The sequence below is a fragment of the Phyllobates terribilis genome, unplaced genomic scaffold (genome assembly GCF_046119375.1).
Source record: "Phyllobates terribilis strain yellow unplaced genomic scaffold, ASM4611937v1 Scaffold_9__5_contigs__length_417890890, whole genome shotgun sequence".
Lineage (NCBI taxonomy): Eukaryota > Metazoa > Chordata > Amphibia > Anura > Dendrobatidae > Phyllobates > Phyllobates terribilis.
The window spans coordinates 32638379-32654424 of NW_027362769.1; the positions used below are offsets into that span (position 1 = coordinate 32638379).

General features: G+C 47.9%; 1 protein-coding gene across 4 annotated transcripts in view; it reads left to right on the forward strand.

Moving 5' to 3' along the window:
• The window catches only part of CPO (carboxypeptidase O), a 507705-nt gene that overhangs the window by 357348 nt on the left and 134311 nt on the right, over positions 1-16046 (forward strand). The window lies entirely within an intron of this gene.

Here is a 16046-nt window from a genome sequence, read left to right on the forward strand (position 1 = left end):
TAAGTGTCTATAAAAAAACATATTTCTCCTCAAAATGAACCTTAGTGTAGTGACTATGTACGTTTCCTTATATGTATGGACTTACACATTCTTGTGTTCAGCTTAGTACTGTATATGTAGACATTTCCCTTTGAGGTTTATTTAGCAGATGGCTCTCCGGGGGTCATGTATTGTCGTCCTTAGCATCAGCGTTACACATTTAGAATTAACAATGGGTAGGACTCTTGGATTAAGTTTGTTATTTCCACTTCAATAACTGATAATGTAAATAATAATGTAGATACGTATGTACCATCACATACTTACATTGTTGTACTACATAGGCAAAAGTGCAGTAAAGACAGCAAAATTCATATCTGTCTCCTTGAACGAGACCGAGAGCTTTTGTAGTCAAGAGCTCACATAGAAGCTTTATGGGGGTCAGAATTGGTATTACAGTCATGGCCAAAAGTGTTGCCACCCTTTAAATTGTTACAGAAAATGAAGTATTTCTTCCAGAAAATAATTGCAATTAAACATGTTTTGTTATACACATGTGTAATGCAGGTGCCGGAATGCAACGCACAGAGACACAAGGCGAGAACAGTCAGAGATGTTTGTAAACAGTTTTATACAACAGGTATTCTGAAACAAGGGATTAGCAACAAGAGTAATGAACAGTGGTTTGAAATATCAGAAAAATACAAAAATTCTCAAAGTAAGGCGCAGTTTCTTAAAATAAGGCGCAGTCTCCTAAAGTAAGGTGATGCCCTCAAGCATGAGAGACACCACACAAGTTCTTTAACCGTGAATTTGGCCCTAGCGGGGGTCACCGGTTATTCCCGCAAGGCCGTGAGTCTCTTTCCGGATAAATTCAATTAAATCACGTTGTGCTACTTTAGCCCCAACTGTTCCCCTCCCAACCTGAGTACTTAAACCCAATTGTCCCCGGTACCGTGGGTGAGCAGTGGAAGTGACGGCCCTGCTCACGTATGCAGCTCCTCTCTGCTTGGCCGTTGGAGGCAGTCTCTCGAGCCTTGGATAGGGGGGTCCAGGCCACGTCTGTCGGCGGCCGACGTCGGGTTCCGCGAACTCACTCAGCACCGCGATCAGGTTCCTAGTATCCTCAGCAGGCACAGCACTCGGGTCACAACTGTGAGGGATCTGGAGCTCTTTTACCGGTGCCCGGCTGGAGCACCTCTCAGGCCTCTGGATTTGGCCTGTCACGCGGGGTTTCTCAGGACGCAGGGAGCACGTCTGCTCCTCTCTGCTGCTTGGCGCCAAAGACCGACCCCTCAGGTTTGGCGTGCTGGCCTCTTATCTCTCTGAACTCCTTCCTGGAAGTCACCTGATCGGGTCCAGCATCTGAATCTGCCCTCTCTGCAACTTCCCTTGTATATTTTGGTTCCGCTTGACTGTCTCTGGCCAGTAGATGGCAGTCTCGCTCCATCCTTGAAACGTCATGTTGTAGTTCTTTTACAAGCTTTCTTGCTCGTTCTACATTCCTCCCTCCTTTTTGCTCGCCAGTCCTCGGGCGAGTGGACTCCTCGCAGAATTGATGTCTCCTTCCAGGCAGTGCAAGCTCAGACAGGAGTTGGGCACACTCCTGCGTTTTCTGTTGGATTCGAGACCAGATAAACTCTTCCTGAGCATACCGGTTAGGAGGAATTCCGGCATTAGCCCGCTCAGTTCTGCGGGGCTCTTCTTGCGGAGGAGACTCCGGGAGATCCGAGGAATCAACTAATGGGGATTGCAAATCATTTCCTGACTCATTCTGACTTCCACTCGGGAGTGGCACCAACGGTTCTGACGGGCCCAACTGCATTGTGGCCCACCCTTCTTCATTCCCCAAGGTTCCTGTATGTGGCACTTCAGCCAACACGTCTGAGGGCCCAGCCCCGTTACAGACTTCTGCTTCAGAGGAGCAAGGTCGCAACATATTACGGTGCAACACCCTGGATGTCGCGGCGTCATCCCCTTCGGGCATAACCTCGTAGACGGGGTTGTCTGGGTGGACCTTCTTCACCACCCGATATGGTATTGCCTCCCAACGATGGTCCAGCTTACTCCCAAATCGTTTAGCCCTCACCAGTACTCTATCTCCTGGCTGAAGCGATCCACCTGTGGTCGGGGGCTGAACTGCATGCTCTACTTCCTGAAACTTCTGAGAAACCAGTTTTCTCACGCTATGGAGTCGACGCTGGTGTTCTCGAATCCAGGTACTTGGGCTACTGCCCGGACTGGGGTCTTCTGAGTCTAGCTCCAGCTCGGTGATTTCCTGGCCACTTCTTCCAAACAGCAACATGTAGGGGGTGTAGCCGGTGGTTGCATGAACTCGATTATTATACACCCACACCAGCTCGGACACGAATTCGGGCCACTTCATCTTTTTGTCCGCTTCCAGTGTTCGCAACATTTGCAACAGGGTTCGGTTAAAGCGCTCGCATGCACCGTTCCCTTGCGGGTGGTAGGGCGTTGTCCGGGAACGGTCGATCCCATAGATGCGGTATAGCTCATCCATCACTCGTCCTTGGAAGCAGGCCCCCTGGTCAGAATGTATTCGCTTCGGGCACCCATAAATCCGGATGAAATCTTGACAGATGGCCTTGGCTGCGGCTTCTGCCATCTGATCTTTAGTGGGCGTCACTACTGCAAACTTGGTGAAGTGATCAGTCATGACTAAACAGTGTCCATAACCGTTGTATGAAGTTCCTACCATCAAGTAGTCAATCATCAAGACTTCCAAGGGGGCAGAAGTTCGGATGGTCTGAATGGGAGCTCTTTGCTCCGGGGGCTTGTTCAACTCACACTGGCGACATGTTCGGCAGACCCCCTCAACTTCTTGTCGCAGTTGAGGCCAATACACCAGCCGTTGCAACCACCGGAAGGTCTTTTCTACTCCGAAGTGAGCACCTCTTCTATGAGCTTCTTGGGCTAGCTGTGTTACTAGCGCTCCTGGAACTACCACTTGCCAGGTAACATCAAACTCTCGAGGCAGCTGGATTCTTCGGCATAGCAAGCCGTCCTTCAGGAGGAGCCTCTCCCACTGGCCTAGGATTTGTAGGGTAGTTGGAAGTGAAGCGGCTCTGGTTTCCTGGTCGGGTCTCTGATTAAGGGCGACCCATTCTCTCAACTTTGCTAGCTCCAGGTCGGATTGCTGCAGATGTATCCATTCGTCTCTTGAACGGCCCAGAATCTGAGTGGGCCTCGGCTCCTCTCTGGTCTCTTGGGCGTCGACCACAGCAGCAGCGAACTGGCTGAAATCCGGGATCTCGTCGCCTTTGAGCTCCTCATCTCTCTCCTTCTTCGGCCCCGCCTGAGTGACCCGGGACAGGGCATCTGCATGTGTGTTCAGGGCCTTGGACCGATAGGCGATTTTATACTGGAATTTGGACATCCTTGCGACCCACCGCTGTTCTAACGCGCCCAGTTTGGCGTTCTCCAAGTGGGCCAAAGGGTTGTTATCTGTCCGCACTTGCACTTCTGACCCTGACAGGTACTCAGCAAATTTCTCGGTCATGGCCCACACCAGTGCCAGTAGCTCCAGCTTAAACAAACTGTAGTTGTCCGGATTCTTCTTCGTATCTTGGAGTGACCTGCTGGCATACGCGATCACTCGCTCTTTCCCTCCTTGTACTTGAGCCAGCACTGCTCCCAGCCCATGCAAGCTTCCATCAGTGTACAACATGAAAGGCTGCGAAAAGTCAGCGTAGGCCAGAATCGGGGCATCTGTTAGCGCCATTTTCAATGCTTGGAATGCCTCTTCTTGTCGTGGGCCCCACTGAATGGGCTGCCGCTTGGTTCCCCCGGCTGTTCCTCTCAGCAATTCATTGAGCGGGATCGCAATCTTAGCGAAGTCTTTAATGAATCTGCGGTAGTATCCAGCAAGCCCCAGGAATGCCCTTAGTTCCCTTAGATTGGCGGGCGTGGGCCACTTCTGCACAGCAGCTACTTTCTCCGCAGTGGGGTGCACCCCTGCACTGGACACAGTGTGCCCCAGATATTCAATTTCTCGTTTGAAGAGACGACACTTACGAGGCTTAATTTTCAGGCCATGCCTTTGTAGCCATTCTAACACTTGTTCCAATCGGCGGAGATGATCCTCAAATGTTGCGGAATAGATAATTATATTGTCCAGATATATTAAAGTGGCTTCAAAGTTGAGGTCCCCCAAGCATCTCTCCATCAGCCGTTGGAAGGTTCCTGGCGTGTTTGTTAGTCCGAACGGCATTCGATTGAACTCAAACAGGCCCATAGGGAGAACAAAAGCTGTCTTCGGACAATCCTTCTCAGCTACTGGGACCTGCCAATAGCCACTGGCCAGGTCGAGGGAGGAGAAGAATTTGGCGCTTCCTAGTGCAGATAGAGACTCTTCGATTCGGGGGAGTGGATAGGAGCCCCGTACTGTACAGGCATTCAGCTTTCGATAGTATACGCAGAATCTCAGGGTACCGTCCTTCTTTCGGACCAGCACGATCGGAGCCGCCCAGGGGCTCTGGCTTTCACGGATCACACCATTCTGCAACATGTGGGCCAACAGCTCTTTCACCTCCTGGTACATTTGAGGCGGGATCTGCCGATATCTCTCTCGGATGGGAGCAGTATTTCCGGTGGGTATTTCGTGCTGAATGTCCCGAGTGCACCCGAAATCATCTTCATGCTGTGCAAACACTCCCTGATATCGCTGTAGAAGTTGTTCGATCTGCCTTACTTGTCCAGCAGAAAACGCAGTCAGGTTAGCTTCTATTTCTTCCAGGAGGTGGCGTCCAGCCAACGGTTCTCTTCCATGTTCCTGGCTATTGAGGGACACCTCTAGGGTCCTTGGTTTTCCTTCCACAGGTGCCAGCCCTATAGCGTCAGCTCTAGTAAGGGCCTCCGGCATTACACACACTCGCGCCACCTCTTGTCGGGGCAACAACTGTAAACTGGTGCCACTTAAATTGATGCAGCGCACGGGTACTCGACTGTGCCGCACGGTGGCCAGAGTTCAAGCAATCAGGAGTCCAGAGGATGCTTCTTCTCCCTCCACTGGTTCAACTTGAATGTCCACGCCGTCTAAGGACACATGTGCCAGCACCAGCAAAGTGAGTTCAGTATGTCCCACCGGCAGTGTCATTGTGGCTTCGGGCGGTATCGATACCTTACCAAGGTACTGGGAGGTAGTGGGCAACTTTTGAATCTGACTGACCCGCACGAGGTGCTGGAACACTCTCTTGTTAGCTGGGTCTCGAGTGGTGCGGGTCCAGTTGTTTTTGCTACAGCCCTCAGCCAGGAACTGTCCGACTTCTTTCAGCACATTCATGCCCAGGGTTACAATGGGCCCATCGCCTCCGGGCCCGGTGGTCAGTACGATCCCTTTTCGACCAAGGTCCTTTCCACATGCCCGCATGGACATCCATACTACTCCCGCTACTGGGATAGGTAGTTGATTAGCCGCCACCAGTTTGACAGTGGGTTCCCGGCAGGAACGAGCGACTTCAGGAAAGTGACTTTGGAAGTACGTCTCAGGCATAGTGGTCACTTGAGACCCGGTGTCCATCAAACAGCGGATCCGCTGCCCATTGAATTCAGCCCAGATAATGGGCCTCTCGGAGACAATGTCTTCAGAGCTCCCTCTTCTACTCTCTGAAGCTCGAGACCCCACGGTATGCTCCACAACCGTGGGGCATTTTAGCTTAACGGCTGTCCCCTCCTCCTCCTTTCTCGGTTGGGACAGTCTTTGGAGATATGCCCCCTACCTCCGCAGGTCCAGCACTCCGGTCCTCGTTCTGCCGATAGGTCGGGTACATGTCGTGCTGGGGCCGGATAGGAACATCTTTCTCATTCCGGTCTCCGTCCGCGTTGAGCAGTACGGTCAGTCAGCAAGGGGGCAGTAGGAGTCTTCCTAATAGAATTCAGCTCACCCCGAATGTCTCGAATTTCCTGACGTATTTCCCGTACCCAATCAGGCTCTTGGTTGGTGAATCCAGGAGCAATTGCCTCATGACTTCTAACTGTGGCTTTGAGAACAGGAACTTCTCTCTCCAGGACTCTAGCTTCAGCCCCTACCTCCAGGAAGCCCATATCAGGGCTCAATCGCAGCCGCTCCTTCAGGATCTGCCTCAGGAAAGGGTCTTTCAAGCCAGCAATCAGTTGGTCATGCAACACCTCATCCAATGGTCCCAGTCCTCGGTTCCCATCTCGAGTTTTCTTAGTGATATGGGCCGTCACTTCCTGTAATGCATTAACATACTGATTTACTGTCTCATTTTCCCCTTGGACCCGCTGAAACTACCGTAAGCGCAAGTGTCCCAAATCTGTAGTGTCACCGTGCATGTCCTCTAGAATTTTTATCACTTTATCCACGGTGTCACGGTCCCCAGGTGGGCGGTACATCACAGTTTGTCGGGCCTCTCCATCAAGGGTTAGGAGGGCCAGCTCCGCCTGGGCTAGAGGGTCAAGGGGATACATTCGTAGCATACTTCTCAGTCTTTCTGCCCAGTCCCAAAGTGACATGCCATCCCCTGTAAACTTGGGAAGATGGCTGAGCATAGCCCCCAGGGTTATATGGCTCCGGCCGGACCCAGCCACAGACTGATCCGCCATCTCTGCGTCTGAATGTTGCATCCTGCCGACTACGCCAAATGTAATGCAGGTGCCAGAATGCAACGCACAGAGACACAAGGCGAGAACAATCAGAGATGTTTGTAAACAGTTTTATACAACAGGTATGCTGAAACAAGGGATTAGCAACAAGGGTAATGAACAGTGGTTTGAAATATCAGAAAAATACAAATTTTCTCAAAGTAAGGCGCAGTCTCTTAAAATAAGGCACAGTCTCTTAAAGTAAGGTGATGCCCTCAAGCATGAGAGACACCACACAAGTTCTTTAACCGTGAATTTGGCCCTAGCGGGGGTCACCGGTTATTCCCGCTAGGCCGTGAGTCTCTTTCCGGATAAATTCAATTAAATCACGTTGTGCTACTTTAGCCCCAACTGTTCCCCTCCCAACCTGAGTACTTAAACCCAATTGTCCCCGGTACCGTGGGTGAGCAGTGAAAGTGACGGCCCTGCTCACGTATGCAGCTCCTCTCTGCTTGGCCGTTGGAGGCAGTCTCTCGAGCCTTGGATAGGGGGGTCCAGGCCTCGTCTGTCGGCGGCCGACGTCGGGTTCCGCAAACTCAATCAGCACCGCGATCAAGGTTCCTAGTATCCTCAGCAGGCACAGCACTCGGGTCACAACTGTGAGGGATCCGGAGCTCTTTTACCGGTGCCCGGCTGGAGCACCTCTCAGGCCTCTGGATTTGGCCTGTCACGCGGGGTTTCTCAGGACGCAGGGAGCACGTCTGCTCCTCTCTGCTGCTTGGCACCAAAGACCCCTCAGGTTTGGCGCGCTGGCCTCTTATCTCTCTGAACTCCTTCCTGGAAGTCACCTGATCGGGTCCAGTATCTGAATCTGCCCTCTCTGCAACTTCCCTTGTATATTTTGGTTCCGCTTGACTGTCTCTGGCCAGTAGATGGCAGTCTGGCTCCATCCTTGAAACGTCATGTTGTAGTTCTTTTACAAGCTTTCTTGCTCGTTCTACACATGTTTATTCCCTTTGTGTGTATTGGAACAAAACAGAAAAACAGCGAAAGAAAGCAAATTGGACATCATTTCACACAAAACCCCAACAATGGGTCAGGCAAAATTGTTGGCACCCTCAACTTAATATTTGGTTGCACACCCTTTGGAATAAATAACTGCAATCTATCGCTTCCTATAATCATCAACAAGCTTCTTACACCTCTTAACTGGAATTTTGCACCACTCTTCTTTTGCAAACTGCTCTAGATCTCTCAGATTTGGAGGATGCCTTCTCCCAACAGCAATCTCTCCACAGGCGTTCAATGGAATTTAGATCTGGACTCTTTGCTGGCAACTGTAGAACTCTTCAACGCTTTGTTTTTCATCCATGTTTGGGTGCTTCTTGAAGCATGTTTGGAGTCATTGTCCTGCTGGAAGACCCATGACCTAGGACAAAAACCCAGCTTTCTGACACTGGGCACTACATTACAACCCCAAATCCTTTGGTAATCTTCAGATTTCATGATGCCTTGCAAGAAGTCAAGGCACCCTCTGCCAGAGGCAGCAAAACAACCCAATAACCTCTTTAAACCTCCATCATATTTGACTGTAGGTACTGTTCTATTTTTGTAGGCCTCATTCCGTTTTCAGAAAACAGTAGAATGATGAGCTTTACCAAAATGCTCTATCTTGGCCTCATCTGTTCACAAGACGCTTTCCCAGAAGGATTTTGGCTTACTTATTGACATTTTGTCAAACTGCAGTCTAGCTTTTTTATATCTTTGTGTCAGCAGTGGGGTCCTCCTGGGTCTCCTGCTATAGCGTTTCATTTCATTCAAATGTCAATGGATATTTGCATTAACACTGATGCTTTGGAACTTGATTGGGGCTGTTTATCCACCATCCAGACTATCCAGCGTTGCAACCTCTCATCAATTTTTCTTTGCCATCCACATCCAGGGAGATTAGCTATAGTACCATGGGTTGTAAACTTCTTGATTATGTTGCGCACCATGGACAAAGGAACATCTAGGTCTCTGGAGATGGACTTGTAACCTTTCAACAATTTTGGTTCTCAGACAGTTCACTTCTCCTCTTTCTGTTCTCCATGTTTAGTGTTGCAGACACAAACACACAATGCAAAGATTGAGTCAACTTCTCCCCTTTTTATCTGGCTTCAGCTTTGATTTTCATATTGCCCACACTTGTTACTTGCCATAGTTGATTTTGACGAGCATCACATGCTTGAAACAAAGTTGTTTACACACAATTTTGGAGAGGTGCCAGCAATTATGTCCAGCCCATTTTGGGAGTTTTGTGTGAAATTATGTCCAATTTGCCCTTTTTTCTCTGTTTTTTTGTGTTGTTCCAATGCACATAAAGAAAATAAACTTGTTTATAACAAAACATGTAATTGCAATAATTTTCAAGGGTGCCAACACTTTCGGCCATGACTGTATATAAAATTTTTGGCTTAATGATACAATTTTTCATTCTCACTATAGTACTATGGATTATAAATAATGTGTCAGTACCGCCATGGTATACTTTAGCTACTTGCTCAGTTCAAGGTTTATGGATGAATGATTGGATAGGGATCATATTACTTGTTATGTTGTGTATTAGTAGACTGCAATTGATCAATGATCACTAAGGTAAGTTGCACAGAGACACTTGTAGGTGCAGTTTTTAAAGAAGCACTCCCATCTATATTTTTTTATTAAATGGGTGTGTATGTGCATGTAATGTAGTGTGAGAGTTTTAACATAGTCACCTTCTGCTGATCTCTCTGATGTCCAACGCTGCTCTGCTCCTCTTCTAGGTAATGTCATCCCTCTTCAGACTCTCTGGATCACTCTATGCTCTATGCATGAGTCGGAAGTCTCTTTCAGGCCATGGCCCCACTATCAGTATTTGGTCAGTATTCGGTCAGTATTTTTTCTCAGGATTGGGAGCCAAAACCAGGTGAGGAACAATCAGAGAAAAGGTATAATAGAAACAAGTGCACCAATTCTGCATTTATCACCCACTCCTGGTTTTGGCTCCCACTCCTGAGAAAAAATACTGACCAAATACTGATAGTGGGGCCGTGGCCTAACAATGAAAGTCTATGGTGACTCATTCTGACTCTCCATAGACTTACATTGTAGAAGCCACTTCTGGGTCATGCAGAGCGCAGCCTGACTCAGCCAGTCTGCAGAGCGGTGAAGTCACTGAGAAGAGGAGCAGAGCGGTGCTGGATCCCGGAGAAGGCAGCAGTAGGTTAGTATATTAATACACTCTCAGACATGTAATTAAAAAAAATATAGATGGGAATGTTTTTTTAATTAAGTTTTATGAGCTAACATCAGAATCCAGCCTAAGTGACTGGTGAGGCTTTTTTTATTAATCAATCATGGAGGTATACTACACGCTAAAACCCACACATGCCTCTACCTATTCTTTAACATTTGCAGCCTCAAAAGTAAAAGGTTTGTTTCCTCCAATATATCTTATTTTATATGATATCTTAATGGGGTTATCCATTGATAAACATTTATCATCTAGCCAAATAATACAAATCCCTTGTACCCTGGAGAATTAGTATGCATGCGTGACAGCAGCTCTATTCACTGTTTATAGGATTGGTGGTCACACGTGGGCACTACCGCTCTAATAACTCATGGATGGGGAGTGCCACCGGGTTCCGTGAACGATGTTTCGTTTTTAAAGGGATTAATTTTTTTTTACAAGTTACAAGAAAAGTGTACCTGCAGAATGTACAATTTGTGAGAAAGATAACTTTGTACATTATTTGCTATGAAAGGAAGTCAAATGAAGGACAAGATGATATCAAGAGCGGTATAGAGATAAATAGGGGTGAGTAGCAGAATGACATGGGATCATCAAGTATGATCTAGAGTAATACAGTAATCCGCTCAGATGTGAATGATTTCAGTATTAGAATTTATTACAACAGGAGCAGTCAGTAATGGTTTGCTGTTTATTTGATTTTAGCAGCAGAAGGTAAGAGTCTGTCAGTACTAACACAACTGTATCTCGCTTCTGTTACTTATGATCTGTTTATCCTCCTAAATGTCATAATGTCAGGTGTTAGGATGAAAAATGTAATTGTAAAATGTGATTACTTGAACTTGCATTTAAAGGTCACCAGGTTAAAAGTGGGCAGTTTTTGTGCAGTAAAAATGACTTAGCAATATGATTCTCTTCATTAGTACAATTACGATGATACTAAACTAGTCCAGCTTTTTTTTATTATTTTAGTGGGGAAAAAAATGCTGATGGCGTCCCTGCTTAAGTGCCCCCTTCTCCCCATGCAGTGACGCTGGATAACTCACCTTCACGGCCCTCGGTTCTGTCCCTCGCATGACCCTGTTCCTGCTTACTTGTTCCTGTGTGCGCGCCGCAGTCCCGGCGGCGTGCCTAGTACGCATGTGCTAGAGCTTCCCCATTCATAAAGGGGCAGCACACACATTAAGCTAAATGCCCTCAGCTGGTTGCTGACAGGCATTTAGCATAAGTAGTACACCTGAAAGATGGCTCCCAGCCAAGTGCTGAGAGGCATCTTGTATAAAAGACTCCCTCTCCCCTGGGGAGTCGCCAAGAAATGAGTTAAATCATTAGTTAGTAAGGTGTACTGCTAGTGAGTTGTGAGGTCCCCTGGTCCTGCAGTGGCCAGAGTCCTGGATCCATAGTCTCCTGGTCCCAGTGTGGCTAGAATCCTGAATCCCTAGTCCCCTGGTCCCAGGGTGGCCAGTCCTGAGTCTGTAGTCCCCTGGTCCCGGTGTGGCCAGAGTCCTGTACCCGAATACCTGGTCCTGGAGTGGTCAGTACTGTGTCCGAAGTCCCCTGGTACAGGAGCAGCCAGTGCCTTAACCCTCGTCCCCTGGCCTTGGAGTGTCCAGCGCCTAAATCTTTGTCCCCTGGTCCTGCAGCAGTGTGTGTGACTAGCCCAGAGGAATGGGGATAACTCGGTACCCGGGCCTTTAGCCTGGCCTTTAGGGATGTCGCGGTGGTCGGCTCCCGGGCCCGTACCCTGGCCCTCTCCTGTAAAAGGGTTGGTGTTTTTGGTTGAGTTTATAAAAGAGTTTGTAACGCCACCTGTGGCTTCTGGTGAGGATCACCAGCGCTGCGCAGTCCACTGAGGCTGATGATAAGGCAGCTTGATGGTATAGCTCCCCACAGGTGGAGCTGGGCCTCAGGGCAGTATAAGAACGGGGATGCAGGACAAGAAGACTCAGCCGAGTGGGAGCAAGATCAGGGACGGACACAAAAGTCACTTCAGTACCTTTTACTGATGGAAATTCAGGCACTCCCCGGAGCACTGTAGGGTGAAGGGTGTATGTCCGGATCCTCCCCAATGAGCAGGTTTTGGGCCTCCTGGTTCTTGCTGCTGCGTAATAAGTTTCTGACCTGCCTGGAGCTAGGCCTAACTTTGTCTCTGTCCTGCGCTGGCTGACCTTGTGGTAGGGCCTTCTCTTGGAGTGCACGCTCCCGACCTACGAGGCTTATGTGTCTCCTGGCTCTGGTAGGTATCCGCACTTTAGCGATCCTGGGACCTGTAGTTCTCCAGGGATTCAGGTTTATCTTACTGGGTCGTGGAGATCCCGGCAAGCTTCGGACCCGGTGTCCGGTAACTACTTTTTCTTCGGGGTGAGCTAGTTAAGCTCCTCTGCCCCCTATGAACTAACTCTCTACTCTTCGCCTTCGGCCTACTCGGACCCTCAATAGGCTACTCACACTAACGGCAGCGTGCCGCACTTCACCGATCTTATGGCGCCGGCACACCTAAAGCTCACCTCTCTGAGCTACAAGGAGTCTTGATCTGGATAAGCTCCACTGCAGGATAGCAATTGCAGGAGCTGGAACAGGCTTTTGTCCTCTGAGGTAACTCTTCTCAGGCTGTACTGGACTCACTGTTAAACCAGACTGAACTAGACTCTCACTTAGACTAACTGCTGCCTGGCTCCACCTTCCCTTATATATCTCCCTAACGGGCTCCCTCTGGTGGTCTGAGGTGGAAGGTGAAGATGTGTGAATGGTTATGGGGGCCTCTTGTGGAGGAATCCTTCAATACACCCTTCTAGGATCTGTGATACCAAGCACAGCTGGGCTTCACTTGTGCCTGATTCCTCGTCCCCTGGTCCAGGAGTGGCCAGTGCCTGAACCCTCGAGCCCTGGTCCCTGAGCAGCCAGGGCCTGAACGCTCGTCCCCTGGTTCCAGCGCGGGCAGTGCCTGAACATTGTCCCCTGGTCCTGGTGCAGCCAGTCCTGCTCCCGAAGTCCCTTGGTCCCGGTGCGGCCAGTAGTTGAACGTTCCCCTATCTAAGTCTCTGTGCCAGTGATCCTGGACTGTATCTACTGAGTCTGAATGGAGCCCTAATCAGTGTCAGCTAACCTAACCCCTGGGGTCAGCAGCTACTGTCGGACACCACCCTGGAGTGGTATCTGGCAGCTCCAGTGAACACCAAGGCAGCTGCTTAGTTACGCCTCTCCAGGGTAGGCCCGGTCCATGGCACAGTGGTACCACAAATCCATGTTCCCCACCGTTGGGTGTAACAGTGGCCATTTTCCGATACCCGTAACGTTTTCATTTTTTGATTGATGGAGCTGTGTGGGGGATTATTTTTTGCAGGACGAGACAACATTTAATATATCATTTTGGGAGGGATACGAGATTTTGATTGCTTCCTACAGCATTTTTGAGGTATTGTTGCGATCAAAAAAACACAATTTTGGTTTTTCAATTTTTTTTTCTGTTTACGGAGTTTACCGATCAGGTTAATTATTTTTATATTTTGATATATTTAACATTTTTTATTATCTTTATTTTTAATGTGGGAAAAGGGGGGTGATTTGATCTTAAAAGCTTTTTTTTTTTATTTTTCCCTGCAATCGTCTGATTGCTTTTACTATATACAGCATTATTGCTGCATATAGTAAAAATCATGGTCTCCATTGAAGCTCAGCCACAAGCAGGGTTTCAAAGCAGCCCTGTGATGACAGGTATGAAGATCTTCTACAGGTACACAGCTGTTATAGCCACCTATCGGCACCCTATGTTGGCATTATGGGGGCGCCAATGGGCGCATAGAATGACGTGCCCTGATGCCGGTGTGCTGTTAAGTTAATGCCACTGTTAGGCTAGTGTCACATGACAGTAATTTCTCTCAACCGAGATAATCGGGACAATTATGCAAATCACACTCTGATCACAGTGTGATCCGATTATCTCGGATGAGGAGTAGATGGAAAAATCGTCTCCAACTTCTTAATTCTGTCAGTCCGTGGAAATCGGACCACATTCAGATGTCATCCAAGTGCAGTCCAATATTTTCCATGGAGTCATTGGCTTGCATGGCTAAATGCAATCCAATCATCGGATACAACTTGGGCATGCTGTGTTTTTTTCCTCAGACTAACCCGGTCCGAGGAAAACTTTGGACATGTGGACGGCCCCATAAAATAACATTGGTCCGAGTGTGATCCAGTGTTTTGGTGGATTCCACTCGGACCAAAATTACGATTATGTGAACGAGTCCTTAGAGTTTGACAGCGGCATTTAACAGGTTGCGACTGTTAGAGGCAGATCCTGGCTGTGTCACAGCCATTATCACCCGGTGAGTCCACTTTATACACCCGCTACCGACTAGTGCTTACATGTACAGAGGATGTCAGTAAGGAGTTAAAAAGGAAAAATAATATTACCTAGTGTATGGAGCAAGAGTAGCTGAGCAGACTGGTATTCAGTATACCCTGCTTATTCTGGACTCCAGTGGATGGTCATACTCAGGGACTGGCAATTATCTCAAACCAGTTAGGATAAAGGGATGTAAATGAATTAAATACAAGGTAAACTGAATGTGTAAGTACCAAACCATATAGGGGTACATCCAGCAGGGCCGCTGATGCCAACGTCACAGCCTGCTCCGGCAGCCACAGTCTGCCCTACTCTTATCTAATAAGGAGCTGAGGCTGAAAAGGAAAGTACTCGCTCTTGTCAGGCTCTACCTAGAGCAGGGATGTCGAACTCAAGTATATAGTGGGCCAAAATTAAACACGGACAAAGTTGGGGGCCAACCTTGATATTTATTCCATTAATTGTGATAGAAAAAAGTAGAAAAATGGGTTTTGGGAATCTGCCTGGGGTAGGAAAAACCCCAATGCTGCAGAACAGTTAGGGTTGTGGGGATGGTATGTAGCAGTATACAGGGGAATGCAAATGTGTAGTGACTCTTAAATAGAAGGGAATATAGGGACGTAGACAGCATCAGAAGTACAGAAACAGCACTGAAACAATAATATTCACAGAATCAGGATGGTAGGTAGTGAACAAAAATAGTAAGATCTCAGTTCATAGGGAAAGGATAACAATGTACAAACAAACAAAATGTAGAATACATGACTAAATAGAGCAATAAAATAAACCATGGCATGAGCGCACCAGATCAATAGCATACTGTGCCCAGCTTGTGGAGGAGATAGAGGGTAGTAAGAGCTATGTATGAGAGAGAGCAAGGGGAGTGCTCACTGGTGTAGGAAGAAGAGGAGGGAACTTCCGGTTCAGGTGAATGCCGGTCAGGAAGCATGTCATAGCTGGGGAGCGCGTTACTACGGGACGTGTTGGAGCATCGTGGACCGGAAACACCGTATTTGTAGTATTAGCGGTGCATGCGCTGTCTACCGACTGGCCAGCTCTTTTATACATTTAGTATTTTCTCGAGGGCCAAATATAATTACACTGCCTGAGAGCTATCTATGACCTAGAGCAAGAAACATTTTGTAAATAACAACTACAGCCGAATCACAAAAAAGATGCCACAGCAGCGAAATGGGGCAGATTCATGTAAACTATGGTGGTTGTCTATATCAACCAATCAAAGCAGCTTTCAATTTCCTGAGCACAATAAGTAATTAAAATCACCACTAAAGGCCAATATTATTCCCATGTAGAAATCAATAGATAACTCCCATCCACCTCAGAATGTCAAAACTGCAAAGTTTCCTGGTCACTCATAATAAATAATGTGTATATTATTTATAACTAGTGATGGGCGAGCACTAAAATGCTCGGGTGCTGGTTGCTTGGGTCGAGCACATTGGAATACTCGGGTGCTCGACCCGAGCAACGAGCCCAATGTAAGTCTATGGGAAACTCGAGCATTTTTCAGGCGGCTCCCCACGGCGGTCTGCAGAGGCCTAAAAATTGCCCAAATCCATGGGAACTGTGCTCAAATGACATTGGAACAGCATGGGGAAGACCCCTGGAAGCATTTCTTACTCCCAGGTCACTGCTGTGAACAAGGTTGTCAGAGGTATTACGCCACTTTTACGGACTCATAATAAAACATACAAAAACGAATCCAAAATGGATTTTCCTGGGAAATATGTTAAGGAACATCCTTTCCAGGGTAATGACTTGTATATGATGCAAAATAAATAACCTAAAGAAAAATACTCCTCTACACCTTGGGCTATGTTCACACGTAGCGTTTTTGATGCATTTTTGCACTTTTGCATT